Below are 15982 nucleotides of genomic sequence, written 5' to 3' on the forward strand. Positions count from 1 at the left end.
GTAATTAATTTATTATATTTACTATATTTATTATACACGTGTAAATTAATTACTGCGAAAATAATTTACTTCGTACACTGTGCAGAGAGCCGTATACTCCTAGTTGCGGCACACACGATACGTACAGTAAAAAGCCTCAGGCACTGTGTTAGATGTGTTTTCGACGTTATATATGCGTTTATTAATGTCGTCAATTTTACGGTTGCAATTTGACGTTGATTATACGTCGAGGCGACGTATATATACGTATAGCCGTATTTTCGCCGTGAATATACGTATATTTGACGAATCAATGTCCTCTTGGTAAACTCTTGAGCAAACTCTGAACCAGCTCTAAGGAAACTAATCCGATTAGACGTTACTTTGACTCATCTTTTTACGCTCAGTGCTGGATTGCTCAAACTCCAGCTAGGGTTAGGGTTAGCATTCCCACGCTACTTAGACACTTTGTTTACGCTCAGTGCTGGATTTTGGGAACTTCAGGACGAGTGGGAATTTTCTCCTATCTGTCCATTCTGTTTTGTTTTAGAGACTCTTGGCTGCCTATGTTGTACAGTGCAGCGTGAAGGAAACATTTTCCAAAACTGTGTCAGCTTAAAAGTTGTAAGAAAACCCCTCCAGCTGCTTTAACTCTCTTCATTTTTGTAATTTAATGTGACACTCGATGTATAACTGGAGCCTCACATATGCAAATGGTGAGGCTCCAGTTCGACACCACTTTACAGTATATGACAAAAGCATGGCAGACTGTGCCATGACCGGCAGATAACTTCCGCTTATTTTTACCATATTAAACATTGGAAATCCAACCACTTACATTTGTGACACTTGATTTTGGCTCCACCTAAGACACTCTTAAATCTTCAAACACTTTTCTCTTCTCCTGCAACACTCTTGTCTGTCGGCACTATGTGGCAGCGTTGCATGACAACCCCTCTCACCACGGAAAGGAACCTAACAGCTTTGGTAAGAGAGGAGAAAAGAACCTGGCCCGTACGGGGATCGAACCCGTGACCTTGGCATTCTTAGCACCACGCTCTAACCAACTGAGCTAACTGGCCTCACGACAGTGGTCCTCTCTGTGCTGCAAAAAATCGAACTCAGGGAATTTCTTTTGCCCTCCTTTGAATAGAAAGCCGTGTAATTCAGTGTACGGGCTTTCTCGTGCAGTTTCATGGTTCTTGTAACCCAAATCCTACACTGGCCTGAAGTGTCCCCCCATTTCACAGCATTTTTCAGCTGATTTAAAAAGTACCTAAAGGAGAAGCATTTTTGAAGACCATCAATTACCAAGAGCTTTTGTCAAAGGTTTTGGTGGTCATTTTTAATGACCACAGAGCACTATGACCTCGGTTTTACATCTCATCCGAAAGACAGCGCCCTTTTACAACACAGCGTCGCCGTCACTATGCTGGGGCATTGGGACCCGCACAGACCTCAGGGTGAGCGCCCCCCCGCCGGCACCATTAACACCGCTTCCAGCTGGAAGCTTTGTTTTTCCCTGTAGCTTACCCTCATCCGGGTACTGACCTGGCTCACACCTGCTTAGTTTCAGTGGGTTTTCAGTTGCGAGTTGCAAGGGGATGCAAGTGATGGAGCCACTCGCTGCAAAAGCCACTGCATTGGCCGGGAATCAAACCCAAGCCTCCCGCGTGGCAGGCAAGAATTCTACCACTGAACCACCAACGCTCAGTGTCTGGGCCTTCAAAAAAGACGCTTTTTTGGTGCTCTGTGCAAAAAGCGTCGACATGCTTCCAGCTGCAAAATGCCATTTGCGGACACTGAAGAATTTATTTCCAAGGCAGCGGGTACAAGCGATTGGGCGTTTTAAAACCACCAGGAACAGCAAAGAGGCGCGCTTCTTTGATTGCGCCGGAACACACCAACTGGAGGCGGACAACGTAGTCGGCAGGATTCGAACCTGCGCAGGGAGACCCCAATGGATTTCTAGTCCATCGCCTTAAACACTCGGCCACGACTACAGCAAGCCCCACCACCGCTGCGTTCTTGCTACAATCTTACCTGGATCGCAAGGCGCCGGCGGAAGCCTATTTCAAAGTCGTTCTCCGTTTCAAAAAAACATTTCCAAAATACAAGCCTTGCAGACAGACATGCCTCAGAGGACTTAAGGGTGGCTTCATGTCGGAATGATAAAGTCTCCCCGTCCGGACATGAAAATGCCACTTTGTTACACACAAAAAAAGAATCAACAACAGAGAAATGTCCACAAGCATTTGAAAAGCCGCACCACGCCGCACTTGAAATAGCTCTTACATTAGTGGTAGACGCAGGAATCGCCTTTTTATTTACGCTCTTACCCACGCGATGGAAAGCAAAACAAAGCAAAGCAGAGCAAAACAAAACGAACAAACGAAAACCCTCACGTCCCGCACTTGCATATAACGCTGTTACGTGCCCAAGTGGTATTGTACGTCATCCTAGCACTGCACGCCGGGGCGTATGGTATATGGGAACGAGCACACGCCACGAATCGTCTCGAATCACTCCCTACAGCTGTAAGGTGCCTTGAAGCGTGCACCCCCAACATTCTTCTTTGCGCATCTGTGAAAGGTAAACTCTTGAGCAAACTCTGAACCAGCTCTAAGGAAACTAATCCGATTAGATGTTACTTTGACTCATCATTTAAGGGACCCTTGTTAATTGGAGAAATCAATGATTTCGAATGAATTCTGTATGCGTTAAAAGACAGCTATACACAGAAAACATGCAGGACACTGCTCATGATGTTTCCCGAGCCGAAACAGTGCGTTTTTCCAAGCCATCTGACCAAGCCTGCCCACTGAAAACTGCAGGAGATCGTGTAAAGACGTTCAAGTTTGTAACTACTGCACGCACAGGAAGCAGAATAAATTCCTCTATTCAAACTGTCAAAGGTTTGCTTTGCGAACGCTGCAGGACATCGCACAATCTCTTTTGAACAGGGACAAACGATTTCTTATGGGGCGCAGTAAGTACAGACGTTTAAAAAGCTCCACTCATGCCAATGATGCAGCATGAAGAAGCGCAACCTAAAGTTTGCATTCCTAGCACTGTTGCAACCTAGCACTGTTGTATTCCCCGCATCAGTAGCTAAGAGAATATAATTTACGACTCTTGTTAATGCAGTTTCAGAAACCAGACTGAAATTTCTCAAGTATATTATTTGAATCCATTTGATGTTGGGCAACAACTATTCTTTCAAGACTTTTAGATTGAAATGGGACCTTTGAGACAGGCCTGTAGTTGTTAAGAACTTGTGGATCCAAATTTGACTTCTTAAGGAGCGGTCTAAGAACCACTACCTTAAATTGATCATGTACGACGCCTGACGCAAGCGATGCATTCATCATACTAATTATAGGTCCTGCCAGTCCTTCGAGGGAATCTTTGACTAGCTGACTGGGGATGGGATCTAGGAAACAGGTGGTTTACTTTGTCTTACGTCTGTGTTCATGAGTCCACCATAAGAAGAAATCTGAACAGGAGTGGTGATCATGCGAGGTCACCACGGAGGAAACCACTGCTCTCCCCCCAAAAAAAACCACCACAGCCCCTCTCAAGTTTGCTAAAGACCACATGGATGTTCCACAGCAACTCCTGGAACAATGTTCTGTGGACAGACGTGACAAAAGTTGAACTTGTTGGTAAATGTGCACAGCGTTATGTTTGGAGATAACAAAACACCGCATACCAACTCCAAAACCTCATCCCACCTGGGAAGCATGGCGGAGGCATCGAGGGACCGATGAATTCCAAGATGTATCAGGAAATTCTACAGCAGAATGTCAGGGTGTCTGCCTGTGATCTAAAACTCAAAAGACGCTGGGTCTTACAACATGACAAAAACAAAGGAGTACATCAACAACAGAGTGGCTGAAACAGAAGAAATTCCGTATGTTGGGATGGCCAAGTAAGAGTCCTGACCCCAATCCCATTGAAGTGCTGTGGCGTGATCTGAAGCAGGCCATTCAGCGCAAGACATCCCAAAAATATACATAGGCCAAAATACCTCCTAACCGCTGCTCAGGTCTGACAAGCCGCTACAGAAAGTGGGGGTTGAGGTTTTTGTCATAAAGGAGGTTCCACTAGCTCCTTAATATAAGGGTTCACGTACTTTTTCCATCAATGACCTTGATTGTTTAAACCATTTGGTCAATAAAGAAACAGCAATGTCAAATGTTGGGCGTGTGTTGTTTGTTAAATCAGACTCTCTTTATTAATTATTATGACTTAGATAAAGATAAGATCACATGTTAGGAGCCATTCATGCAGAAATCCACATCATTCCAAAGGGCTGTTTACAAAAGTTTTTCTCCCAACTGTATGTGAGAGAAAAGCAGAGACGCTCACTGAGTAAGGTGGGGTTGCAGCTTTGCAAATCACAAGGACATTTGTACGCTCAAAATGGGACAGGAGCACCCCAGATGGGACTCAAACCCACAATCCCTGGCTTAGGAGGCCAGTGCCTTATCCATTAGGCCACTGGGGCACACTGGGTTGGGTCGATCACGCTGATGAAGAGCCAGTTTTTTTTTTCCTTTGCTTTTTCAAAGGGATCCACAAAATTAGGAAAGTTAGGCAGCAGAAGGTTTACTGTGACCTGAGAAGGACCGGCATCCAATCACGGTGGTACACACACACGCTCTCACTCATCTGAGCTACACGGCTACCAAGATGATCTCAGGTGCGCCGAGCTGGTACGGAACATATTGAACTGATCGACGGCGAATTGTCTCTCAGACAGGCTTTTCACCTCTGAGCTCCCTGACTGACAGTGATCAGTTAGGCAGTAAAACAGTCAGCTGCTTCTAAGCCTTAAACAGCTGCATCTCGGCGCTTCCACGGAGAGATGATTTGAAAGCCGAACATCGCCAATTGGGAACACCTTACTATCACTAGTTTAAGAGACTCTTAAGGTCTTGCAGAGGTGCCTGTCTAATAGCATGCGCTTTGCAAGCTATAGGTGTTTAGGCTGAGGCAGAATGTCTGTTAACAAAATGTTTTTCTAAAGGGGCCTCGCACTCTTTTCCAAGCAATGGTCACCATCCCCACAATGTAGTCATGTCCTAGGACGTCACCTTTTAGTCTCCATTTGTCTGCCACCAACATTTTAGGTTACGGGGTCACAACCGCACCCCGGAGAGCATAGGAACCGTTGGCGTTCTGGCTGCGCAGATTGGGCTGAAGGTGGGGCGCTTGAATCTCGCTGTTGGAGGCCGTCTGAAACTGACCCAAGCCTTTCCCTTGAATTAAATGTAAATAAGAAATGAACCCCAGATGCACATGGAATCAATCACGTGTTTCCTTTGAGCCGTTTCAAAGACTGCTCCAGAGTTTACCTTGCACAGATGCGCAAAGATTAATGATGGGGGTGCACGCTTCCAGGCGCCTTACAACTGTAGGGACTGATAAGAGACAATTCGTAGCGTGTACTCATTTCTCTCTATTCCCCGTGTTGCAGTGGTAGGATGACATAAATTCCTGCTTCGACACGTAACGGCATTATAATCAAGTGCAGGAGCTGAGGGCTTTAGTTTTGTTTCGTTTTCCATGGCGTTCGTAAGCGCGCAAATCAAAGGCAATTCCCGCGTCTAACACGAATGTAAATGCTTTTGAAAGTGCAGTGTGGTGCAGCTTGTAAAAACCTTTTGTGGTTTGTTGATGTTTTTTCTGTCTGCCAAAGTTGCATTTTGACATCCGGACTGGGGGACTTTATCATTTGAACGTGAAGCCAGCCTTAAACCCTCTGAGGCGTGTCTGTCTGCCGGCACGAATCTTGTGAAAGGTATTTTTTTTTAACGGAGAGCGACTTTAAAAAGGTTTCCGCAGCCACCTCGCACTCCGTGTTAGATTATAGGAGGAATGCGGCGGCAGCAAACTCGCTTTTGTCGTGGCCGAGTGGTTAAGTGCGTTGGGGACTCCCCGCGCAAGTTCGGAACTTGCCGACTCCGGCGTCTGCCGCACGTCGCCTTGTGCCTGCGCGGCAAAGGCAAAGTGCCGTTTCTCCTTTCCCGGCACTATAAAAACGCTAAATCGCTTGGACCCGCTGCCATTGAAAGCAATTCTTCAGGTAACCACACATTTTGCGTTCGCACCTCTGGTGCTCTACTTATGCCTTTGAAAACCTAATGAATAAAGCTGAAAGAACCGACACGATATGTAGGTGCTCGTAAACCACGCAGTAAAGAACTGTTAACAGCAAGGGTTTCAGTGGGTTAACTGAGGAGAAGGCGTCATCGCTAATTGTTGACTTTTTATTTGGTGTTAGAAACACTCTTACTGTGCATGACGTGCAACAAATGTAGCCACAGAAATTGCATCACGCTTTCATGTATGCTATTGCAGACACCAACGTTGCCTAGATAGAAAACCGAAATAGCCGTGGGTTTGCTTGCTGGTCTGAAGGATCTCTCTTCGAATCTCTATCATTTGTCAATGGAAGTAAAATGCGCTGAAATCTCATACGTTCAGAATCAAACCCGCAGCTGTTTTTCGACTTTATTTCTTGACTAATTACAACTGAGTGGCGCATGAGCAGTTAGGTAAACTTGTCTACCGGGGTAAAGTTAGCTCGAAGTTCGAAAACGATTTTGGCACGCCTGTAGCGCTTTCACGAAACCTCTTAGAGTTGCGAGAATGCTTGTTTTGTGTATAAAATACATTGTGGATGGTTTCTCAGCCTTTACTTTTTCGATTTTATGACATTTTTTTGACCATGCACGAATATTCTTTTGTCCATATCTTCGCAATGGAAGCACAGAACGCCGTCAAACCAAATGCATTTTAAAGACCACGACTTGTGGATATTTCCACAGCCTTTACATCAAACTATCAGTGAGCTAATTATCTTTTTTTAAACCTCCGGTTTTTCATCGATGCGTAATTACGCACGAACTGGAACCCGGGGGACCGCTGTGTGCACACGTTCACAACGCGAGAAATACTGTTCAATACGGCTTCATGCGAAAAACCCGTATATGACCATAGGAAGCAGAACAGCGCGGTCTCCCATTACCCAGACTGTAAGCACGGGAATAAAGCTTTGTTTGATTTCTGAAACCCTTCCTTTACGCCCTGTTTTCATTCAGGTAAGGGTCAACTATATTCACAATACTACTGACAGCAGGAAGATTAAAATATTCTTTTCTCAGCAGCTTATTAAAAACAGCTCCCATGATGTTCAAACCGATTTTTTACACAGAACACTGACACAGCTTTGCATTCTGAATCTCTTTTTGTCATGCTTTTATTTAATATGGCACAATGCACTGGGATAGGGGTATTCTGTTCACAAACCAATAGCATTTAAACCACAGCACCCACAATGCAGCAAGTGTTTTGCACACTAAGCAGGTCCTCTGACTTTTCCCAGCTTTGTTTTGGGTTGTGGAACCTTTCTTTATATTTTTTAGGATTTTCTGAAGATAACACTACAGGTAATACACTGGGATAGGTGGGTCATCTTCATGGCTCAATAGCATTTCAAATACAGCACCCACACTGTTGAAACCAAGTGTTTTACACACCAGACAGGCCCCCTAACTTTATATAACCTTGCTGTGGCTGTGGCCCCTTTCTTTAATTTTTTATGATTTTTTGAAGATAACACTACGGGTAATAAACTGGGACAGGTGGGTCGTCTTCATGGCTCAATAGCATTTCAAATACAGCACCCACACTGCTGAAACCAAGTGTTTTACACACCAGACAGGCCCCAGAACCTCGTACAACCTTGCTGTGGCTGTGGCCCCTTTCTTTATTTTTTTATGATTTTCTGAAGATAACACTACAGGTAACACAGTGCGATAGGTGGGTAGTCTTCATGGCTCAATAGCATTTCAAATACAACAACCACACTGCTGAAACCAAGTGTTTTACACACCACACAGGTCCCCTAACCTTATACAACCTTTCTGTGGTTGTGGCCCCTTTATTTATTTTTTTAATAAGAATTTTAGTTTTTCAATATGGCACCATTAGACAGGCGGTACATGGGGATTGGGGGGTGCTATTCATGAGTCAATAGCTCTTCAAGCACAACAGCCACAGTGCTGCAACCAGGTGTTTTACACCAGACATTTCCCCTAACCTTATACAACCTCGCTTTGAGTTGTGGAACATTTCTTTATTTTTTAATGTTTTTTTTGACTGTAATCAAGTGTTGTGCTCACTAGGCAGGCCTCCTGACCTTTCACAGTCATGCTTTGTTGTGTGCAACTTTAATTATCTTTTTAGGATTTTTTGAACATGGCAACTTCCACCAAGACGGGTGGGGGGTGTGGGGGTGCTCTTCAATAGCTTTTTCATCTATACACACAAACGGATGTAACCAAGACACTCAGAACCTGTCACGCAGGGGCTGACTGCTGAGGATAGGGATCCAATGCGGTGCCCTTGGTAGGGTTGGCCCAAGACGCAGGCGTAGTCGGAGTAAACAGGCAGGGGCCCGAGTCCGGGAAGGCGTAGAAGTTGCGTCGGTAGGCAGAGGCGTAAATGAAGAGACAGGCTGGGGTCAGGATCCGAGAAAGCGTAAAACAGGCGAAGGTACAAAATCGAGTGGCTAAAGCAGTTGTCGGAAAAGCGGGGTCGAGGTCCAGGGGAGAAGTCATAGTAAGGCAAAAGCGTAGTTAGTAGGTAAGCTCCGGGACAGAATCTCAATCGTGAGCAATGACCGGGGAACAGATGAGGGTTTAAGTAGAGGACTGATTGACATGTGCACGTTTGGTATGGGGAGAGCTCGAGGGAATGCGGGAGCGCTTGCCTGCGTGAGGGAGATTCATGACAGAACCAACAGAATCAACCTGAACTCATAGAAAAACAAGAATGCCCCCGAGACACCTGAATCCCCCTCCTGGACCACTCTGGTATCAACACCCCCAAACCCATCCATACCAGCTAACAAGATTCAGAATCGGTGCAACCCTCCAACCTGGACCAAGAGCAGGATGGGACAAGAACCTGCACCACACTACGTACACAGGTTTGTATTTTTGGCTGAAGATGAAAATGTCTAACATAGATTGTTTTGGTTCTAGCAAACAATAAAAATAGTTGTTAAAATCCAAACACACATAATGAGATCACTCTCTGTCAGTAACATTCTGGGTCTGGGCTCCTCTGTATTTGGGCTAAAGAGAGTTCAACAACATTTATTAAATGCACTGACATCATAATCTGACAAGATCCATTGTTTAGGGGAGACTTGACCACCCACTGTCCCCCTGGTATCGTGAAGCTCATTGTCCTTTAGCTTTCCAAAACCAGAATCACTTGGGACTCCGGGGGGATCGGTGTATGCAAAATATGAATTCCTTATGCAAGAAATTGTATATGGTCAATATAGCGATCATATCTTATCAGCAGATGGTAATCTCCAAGGAACAAGTAATAGGTTTATTCCACGCTGAAAAATGATCAAATGATTGATGAACCCAAGTGATTTGAAAGAAATGTTAAACAACTCAAAGCGAGGTTGTATAAGGTTAGGGGAGCTGTCTGGTGTGTAAAACACCTGGTTGCAGCACTGTGGCTGTTGTGCTTGAAGAGCTATTGACTCGTGAAGAGCACGATGTACTATCCCCATGTACCGCCTGTCTAATGGTGCCATATTGAAAAACTCATAAAAAAATAAAGAAAGGGGCCACAACCACAGCAAGGTTGTATAAGGTTCTGGGGGCTGTCTGGTGTGTAAAACACCTGGTTTCAGCAGTGTGGCTGTTGTATTTGAAATGCTATTGAGCCATGAAGACGACCCACCCGTCCCAGTGTATTACCTGTAGTGTTATCTTCAGAAAATCATTACAAAATAAAGAAAGGGGCCACAGCCACAGTAAGGTTGTATGAGGTTTGGGGGCCTGTCTGGTGTGTAAAACACTTGGTTTCAGCAGAGTGGGTGCTGTATTTGAAATGCAATTGAGCCATGAAGACGACCCACCCGTCCCAGTGTATTACCTGTAGTGTTATCTTCAGAAAATCATTACAAAATAAAGAAAGGGGCCACAGCCACAGTAAGGTTGTATGAGGTTTGGGGGCCTGTCTGGTGTGTAAAACACTTGGTTTCAGCAGAGTGGGTGCTGTATTTGAAATGCTATTGAGCCATGAAGACGACCCACCTGTCCCAGTGTATTACCTGTAGTGTTATCTTCAGAAAATCATAAAAAAATTAAAGAAAGGGGCCACAGCCACAGCAAGGTTGTATGAGGTTCGGGGGCCTGTCTGGTGTGTAAAACACTTGGTTTCAGCAGTGTGGGTGCTGTATTTGAAATGCTATTGAGCCATGAAGACAACCCACCCATCCCACCTGTAGTGTTATCTTCAGAAAATCATAAAAAAATAAAGGTTCCATAACCCAAAACAAAGCTGGGAATAGTCAGATGACCTGCTTAGTGTGCAAAACACTTACCTGCAGCATTGTGGGTGCTGTGGTTTAAATGCTATTGGTTTGTGAACCAGTGCATTGTGCCACATTAAATAAAAGCAAGAGAAAAAGAGATTCAGAACACAAAGCTGTGTCAGTGTTCTGTGTAAAAAATCGGTTTGAACATCATGGGAGCTGTTTTTAATAAGCTGCTGAGTAAAGAATATTTTAATCTTCCTGCTGTCAGTAGTATTGTGAATATAGTTGACCCTTACCTGAATGAAAACAGGACGTAAAGGAAGGGTTTCAGAAATCAAACAAAGCTTTATTCCCGTGCTTACAGTCTGGGTAATGGGAGACCGCGCTGTTCTGCTTCCTATGGTCATACAGTATACGGGTTTTTCGCATGAAGCCGTATTGAACAGTATTTCTCGCTTTGTGAACGTGTGCACACAGCGGTCCCCCGGGTTCCAGTTCGTGCGTAATTACGCATCGATGAAAAACCGGAGGTTTAAAAAAAGATAATTAGCTCACCGATAGATTGATGTAAAGGCTGTGGAAATATCCACAAGTCGTGGTCTTTAAAATGCTTTTGGTTTGAAGGCGTTCTGTGCTTCCATTGCGGAGATATGGACAAAAGCATATTCGTGCTTGGTCAAAAAAATGTCATAAAAACGAAAAAGTAAAGGCTGAGAAAGCATCCACAATGTATTTTATACACAAAGCAAGTGTTTTTGTAACTCTAAGAGATTTCGTGAAAGCGCTACAGGCGTGCCAAAATCGTTTTCGAACTTCAAGCTAACTTTACCCCGGTAACTTGTCTGGTATATTTGAACACAAATGCCGTTCTTCAATTAAAACTAACAGTACATTGTCAGGGACATTCAGTTCTATACAAACAAGAGACAGACGAGAATATTTCTACCGTTCATGTGGACTACGTGTTGACTAACTGATCGGAATATTTGAAAAGTTCGGGCTCATAGCCGATGCAGTGCGTGCTAATTAGAACAACAGCAACGCTGAGCTCTCAGCACCGTACTGAGCCCAGGTGTTTTTCTAATGCTGTCAGGTGCAGTTCATTTACATGAAGGAAATCTCTTACTGGGTACGATTACAATGCAGTAAGTAGCACAGACTGCTTAGGGAGTAGCCCGATGCTTTTAAAAACAACCCGAGCCAGGCAGGAGTCGAACCTGCAATCTCCTGATCCGTAGTCAGACGCGTTATCCATTGCGCCACTGGCCCTGGTGTGATACTGCAGGACTGTAACCCAGTGAGATCAGCACTGCAACTAGTAAAATATTACCCCCGGTCCATTCTTTTCCAAAAGTGAGAAACACCTGTTTTCTACATTTTGTCTGTTTTAAAACCATATCTCTTTAAACCAAACCAAGAGTTTGTCTTTTGCACTGATATTCTGATTCATTTCGATTTCAAAGAAAAAAAAAAACATTATCTTCCAAAGCATCATAAAATTGTCCCTTCTTCCAGACTCTACTTCTCTCTTATAGTAGTACAGCAGACCTTTCCAGGTGAGCAGATCACAGAGTCCGAAATGAGCTTCCTCCATCAAGCAAAGTACCTGAACATGACTCTGTCTTCATAAAAGCGCCCCTGTAATAAAGAAATTAAATCCGAAATCAAGAGGGCAGTTGCCTACTGAAGTTCAAGAAATCATCAATTTTAACCTAGCAACACATTAAAGGCTGCATCTATACAAGTACGATTCTAGAAATGCTCACCAGATTACGTTTTAAGAAGGAACTGCGCCTCAGGTTCTGCCGAGATCTTAACTCGGATGGCAGGATTCAGAGTCCGGAGTGTGGACTGATGGCGCACGGAGGGTCCATATACTGTGGATCCCTCAGTGATCTTCCGCGTATTCAAACCGCCAGCGTGTGACTCCCCTGTCACCTGTCCTCTCTCCTCTGTGCAGCCGAGCCCGATTCACGGTAAAGTGAAAAAAAATAACTAATCATAACTAGGGTCAGGGAGACTGTTTTCACTAGACAAAGGAATAGCAGAACGGGAAACAGTCTTAACAAACCCAGCACTCTTAGGATGTTGCTGTTGCTGCTGCTTATGTTTTAGGGCCAAACAATCTGCAATTATATGACCTCTCTTGTGACAATAAAAACATTCACGCTCCTCTTTAAGACGTGAGGAACTAGTTTTTACTGGGGGAGACTGAGACTGGGAACTTAGAGTAGACAAAGTCTTCTCCGCACGCACAGACATGAAAACATTCTTATGAGTGAGCACGAACTCATCTGCCAAAACAGCGACTTGCGATAGTTAAAGTCACTCACTTTACTGGCTACAACCCATTTATCAAAGAGAGTGCCCTTCTCTCTAGCAAATTCAACAAATGTCTGGTCTGACACTTTACGATGATTTCTGAAGCGTTGTCTATAAGCCTCAGGAACCAATTCATAAGCCCGTAAGATAGCAGCTTTCACAGTATTGTAATTCAAACTTTCTTCTAAAGAAAGTGTAGAACAAACTTCCTGAGCTTTGCCCACTAATCTACACTGCAAAAGCAGTGACCAAACCTCCTTAGGCCAACGAAGTGATGTGGCAATTCGCTCGAATGCACCAAAGTACGAATCAACTTCCGTCTCCCTAAACAGAGGAACTAAAGCAATGTGCTTACTTACATCAAAGGTGGTAGAGAGTGGATCTTGCAAAGGAGACACGCTAGAGGCCTCGGAGTGGGTTGGCTGCACAGCAGGAGCATTCTTTCGTGCTTCTAGCTCAAGCTGTCGGAGCTTAACCTCTTTCTCCGCCTCAATCTCCATCTTACGAATTGCAAGGCGCAATTCAAATTCTGCCTGGCACACTTGGGCTTTTTCCTGCGCCTCCATGTGCAAGCGGGCCAAATGAACTTTCAGGCGAGTGTCGCTTTTTGACCCGGCGGAGACCGGAGAGAACGGTTCAAAGGGAGGCAAGGTGGCCTTGACCTCAGCCTCCACTAAGTCTTCAGCCACCCCCTGCACCTCGTCCTGTTCTTCCACCACCATAGCAGGTTTAGCACCAGCCCCAGGAGAACCGGCGTACCTGCTCGTTAATGCAATGACCTCTAACTCTACCAACCTATCCATCACAGCTCTCTTGACGTCCCTTTTAAGAACTTGCGTCGAAACCTGAATCTGGAAGTAATCAGCAATTTGGAGCAATTCGTCCTTCCTACACTTATCCAGCTGCTCAAAGGAAGGTTCCTCCACAAACTTTCGCAAATCAAAAGTAGCCATAACTACAGTACCTTGCCAAAACACAATCCACAAATCAAAATCCTGTACCAACACCAAAATTCTGCAACACAAAAAAAAATCCTTAGGACGGGAATTTGATATCCCGGACGAGCCAATAATGTTACAACCCCAAGTGTCTAGGGGAAAAGGGGTGTAACATTTAGGATAAGTCTTTTGGAAGCAGATGGGTTTTGGTGAGGGACTAGGAAGCGTGATAAGGGTAAGGAACTAGAGTGGTGCCAAAGAAAAGAAAATAACAAACAAAATGGAGCTGGCTAGGACAGTGAGGGAAAGCTAATCTGACTACAAAAGAAAACCAGAAACACACGGTCTTCTGCGTCTTCAACACCCTAGTTAACCTGCACTGACTACCCAAAACCATACAAGACAAATGGCACTCACCCGTACTAAACTAGTGTACTAATACAAAATTAACTAAGTGTGTAAGTGTACCCAACAACCTAAACTAACCTTATATACAAAAGTTCACACAAAAACACAAGTGAACCAGGAATACAAATAAGGAAAAACAAGAGTTATCAACAGGACAGGGTACAAAAGAACACATAAGTTGAACATGTAACACTTGGGCAAGGTAAAGACAAATCAAGGATGAACACACAAACAAACGAAAGTACAAAGAAACTAACGTAAAACCAACAAAACAACAAAGCCGAAGCTATACGAAAATACACAAACACAAAGCAAAACAAACCAACAAACGAAGCCAAAGCAATAACAAGAAGCGAAGCGAAGCGAAGCGAAAACCAAAACCGAACGGGACCGAAGTCAAACGAAAGGCCTTTTTCTTTCTGAAAGCCTCCATGTTATATAGTGAATAAAATGTGTTCTGATTGGCTGAAGGCTAATTAATGATGACATCATATTGAAACAGTGGTGTGATGGTTGGCCAATGGGGAAGGGAGAACAATCAAGGGTCAGCAGTGTGGACATAACAGAAAAACACACAGAACACACACTGGGACGTAACAGTGCCGGCGGGGGGCCCTCACCCTGAGGTCTGTGCGGGTCCCAATGCCCCAGCATAGTGACGGAGACGCTGTGTTGTAAAAGGGTGCCGTCCTTTGGATGAGATGTAAAACCGAGGTCACAGCGCTCTGTGGTCATTAAAAATGACCACCAAAACCTTTGACAAAAGCTCTTGGTAATTGATGGTCTTCAATAATGCTCCTCCTTTAGGTACATTTTAAATCAGCTGAAAAATGCTGTGAAATGGGGGGGCACTTCAGGCCAGTGTAGGATTTGGGTTACAAGAACCATAAAAACTGCATGAGAAAGCCCATACACTGAATTACACAGCTTTCTATTCAAAGGAGGACAAAAGAAATTCCCTGAGTTCGATTTTTTGCAGCACAGAGAGGACCACTGTCGTGAGGCCGGTTAGCTCAGTGGGTTAGAGTGTGGTGCTAGTGACGCCAAGGTTGTGGGTTCGAGCCCTGTACGGGCCAGGTCAATTTCTCCTCTCTTACCAAAGCTGTTAGGTCCCTTTCCGTGGTGAGATGGGTTGTCATGCAACACTGCCACATAGTGCCGACAGACAATTAAATGACAAAAATGAAGAGAGTTAAAGCAGCTGGAGAGGTTCTCTTACAACTTTTGAGCTGACACAGTTTTGGAAAATGTTTCCTTCACGCTGCACTGTACCACATAGGCAGCCAAGAGTCTCCAAAACAAAACAGAATTGACAGTCATATAATGTCCATTAACCCCGGTTTTACACGCAGGATCATGTCTGCCATCATAAGAATATGAGTCCAATATTTTAGAATATAGTCAGAATGACTTCTAACCTTACCTGTGGTGTCTTTAATCCCTATTGCTCAATTCATGGTGTACGTACTGCATACATGTGTCTTGAAAATGAGGAATGGGCCCCTGAGACAGTCATTTACCTGTTTCACAAATGATCGTATTTTACTAGAGATTCTGTTTGGGATTCAGATGTGCATTCGGACAGCAATCCCTTTCAAGAAATGATACGTTCTGGATGAGGTCAGTGGTGCTGGAACACTGTATTTAGGATGTGTTTGCAGTGATTGTGTGTCCCCTGCTTCAACGCAGTGATATATAGATGTGCTCCTGTAATTTATTGGTACATGCCCAGGGCAGTAAGCAGTCTGAGGATTTATTTCCAGATGGCATAGAGCAGTGAAGCATTGAAGTAGTGCAACACACTGGATCATTATATTATTAGAATCTATTCTACTTAAATTATTACATTATACACAATTTGAGTTCATTTTAAAAAGTAAAAGGTAATGAAAGGAATGCATTTTCGTAAGAAAGATAATACCGATATGCATGTGATAATCTTCCTTATATCATGTAGTGCGTCATTTGGACACTTTGT

The 15982-nt window shown here is 44.2% G+C and overlaps 3 non-coding genes across 3 annotated transcripts; all 3 read right to left on the minus strand.

The window, feature by feature from the left end:
• Positions 1 to 987: 987 nt before the first annotated feature.
• Positions 988 to 1061, minus strand: trnal-aag (transfer RNA leucine (anticodon AAG)). The gene has a single exon. It is a non-coding gene; the product is annotated as a tRNA-Leu (tRNA).
• A 3355-nt stretch (positions 1062 to 4416) lies between these two features.
• trnar-ccu (transfer RNA arginine (anticodon CCU)) lies at positions 4417 to 4489 on the minus strand. Its single transcript has one exon. It is a non-coding gene; the product is annotated as a tRNA-Arg (tRNA).
• Positions 4490 to 11532: 7043 nt separating this feature from the next.
• trnar-acg (transfer RNA arginine (anticodon ACG)) lies at positions 11533 to 11605 on the minus strand. The gene has a single exon. It is a non-coding gene; the product is annotated as a tRNA-Arg (tRNA).
• Positions 11606 to 15982: the final 4377 nt, after the last annotated feature.

The sequence above is a fragment of the Lepisosteus oculatus genome, unplaced genomic scaffold (genome assembly GCF_040954835.1).
Source record: "Lepisosteus oculatus isolate fLepOcu1 unplaced genomic scaffold, fLepOcu1.hap2 HAP2_SCAFFOLD_62, whole genome shotgun sequence".
Lineage (NCBI taxonomy): Eukaryota > Metazoa > Chordata > Actinopteri > Semionotiformes > Lepisosteidae > Lepisosteus > Lepisosteus oculatus.